The sequence below is a fragment of the Chiloscyllium plagiosum genome, chromosome 39, assembly GCF_004010195.1.
Source record: "Chiloscyllium plagiosum isolate BGI_BamShark_2017 chromosome 39, ASM401019v2, whole genome shotgun sequence".
Lineage (NCBI taxonomy): Eukaryota > Metazoa > Chordata > Chondrichthyes > Orectolobiformes > Hemiscylliidae > Chiloscyllium > Chiloscyllium plagiosum.
Window position 1 is genome coordinate 26,360,446 of NC_057748.1, and position 2,255 is coordinate 26,362,700.

Here is a 2,255-nt window from a genome sequence, read left to right on the forward strand (position 1 = left end):
TCAAATCCCTCCCCCCCGAGATTGCCCCACTCTCTTTTCCTAGAACCCCCTGCCCCCTTGTTCTGGACTCACTCCCACTCTGAATTCCACCACTCCACTTTGTTCTAGACTCACCCACTCGAGAACCCCTCCCTCTTATTCTAGATAAACCCCCCCCCCGCCACTCTTGACGTCCCCTCCCCCGGACGTGGGTGTGAGGGAACGGCCCCTGCCCCCAGGCCCCTCTCCGTCCTGCCATCGCCCCGGGTGCTTGGGGGGGGGGCGTTACCTGTGCGGTTCAGCCTGGCCATATTGAACATGGCCTCCTGATAAGCGAGTTCCACGTCCTCCTGGGAGACGACCAACTTGATTTTGTTCCACTTCTCCGGCTGGAGAGAGACACAATGGGTTAGCCAGCCCTTTCCTCCAGCCTGTTACACAGGAACAGGAGGCCATTCAGCCCCCCCTCCTCCAGCCTGTTACACAGGGACAGGAGGCCATTCAGTCCCTCCTCCTCCAGCCTGTTACACAGGGACAGGAGGCCATTCAGCCCCCTCCTCCTCCAGCCTGTTACACAGGAACAGGAGGCCATTCAGCCCCTCCTCCTCCTCCTCCAGCCTGTTACACAGCAACAGGAGCCCATTCAGCCCCTTGTCTGTTCAGTGACATCCACCATTGCGTTTCTGTGGACCGACTGAACACGTGTTAGGAGAGTGGAGGGCACAGCGGTGTCAGGGGGCGCAGGGTGGCAGTGCCAGACCAGAGGTGATCGTATGTCACAGCTGCACAGAATGGGGGGGGGTGGGGAGGAGGGGGGAAGTCGCGAGAGAGAAGAGACTGGGAGTGTGGGGGTGGAAGGCGGAGGTTGGAGGGGAACGGGGGTGCGAAGCATGAGGCGGGGTAGGGAGCATGGGTAGGTGGGGGGACCACTCACACACACACACACACACACACACACACACACAGTAGACCACCCCCTCCCCCAGAACACTCACGTTTTCCAGCCACTGGTGGCTGTTGACTGCCACCTGGGTACCGAGGGGTTTGGTCAGGACCAGCACGTCTCCAGGAACAGCATTATCCGGCCTAGGGAGGGGAAAGAGCTACCACAGAGTCAGAGCCAGACAGCGGGAGGGACACAGACAGACAGAGAGAGAACGAGACAGAGACCGGCAGAGGGCGAGAGACCGGCAGAGACACACAGACAGACAAAGAGAGACAGAGAGACACACAGATAGACAGAGAGAGAGAGACACACAGACAGACAGACAGAGAGACACACAGACAGACAGAGAGACACACAGACAGACAGAGAGACACACAGACAGACAGAGAGACACACAGACAGACAGAGAGACACACAGACAGACAGAGAGACACACAGACAGACAGAGAGACACACAGACAGACAGAGAGACACACAGACAGACAGAGAGACACACAGACAGACAGAGAGACACACAGACAGACAGAGAGACACACAGACAGACAGAGAGACACACAGACAGACAGAGAGACACACAGACAGACAGAGAGACAGAGAGTGTGTGAGGGAGGGAGGAGGGGGTTGGATCTGGCCGGGTCACTCACATGATGAACTCGTTGGGTTGGCACACCACCGTAGCGACCCCACCAATGATGATCCAGGGGTTCACCACCGTCTGTCCCCCCGTCACAGAGGTCCCACCTTCCTCCGCAGCATCCTTAAATCCCCGGATCATCAGTGGGACCACCTTGTCACGTTCCTGTGGGAAACAGGGGGGGGGGGGGGGTCAGACAGAGTGAGAGACCAGCCCCGTGTCCTACTCAAACCCCCCCTCCCACACCGACACCCGCCCCCCCCCCTCCTCATGTGTGTGTGGGCGGAGCTGGTGAGACGTACCTTCTCAGTCATTCTCTGACTCACACTCAGCAGCATCAGCATATTGTCACACTCGGTAATGCCCATGGCATACAGGTCACTGAGTACATTGGCACAGGCTATACGCCCCTGGAGACGGGAGAGCGAGAGAGAGACTGAGTGACTGACTTAGAACGAGGCAGACACGCGGACCGAGGCACAGGCAGAGAGAAGCAAGCAGCACGACAGCCAGAGATCGCAGTCGACACCCCAGGATCTGTCCCTGGGTCAACAGGCCACAGTCGGTGGGAGGGGGGGTGCGGTGCTCCAGCACAGATATCCCTCACCCCCACCCAAGACCTGTCCCTGGGCTAATATGGGGGGGGGGGGGGGAAATGGCGAGAGAGACAGACTGCACACACGTGGGAGAATGGGT

The 2,255-nt window shown here is 59.0% G+C and overlaps 1 pseudogene; it reads right to left on the bottom strand.

Annotated features, from left to right (window-relative positions):
• Positions 1-2,255, bottom strand: part of LOC122542043 — a 7,188-nt pseudogene that overhangs the window by 1,122 nt on the left and 3,811 nt on the right.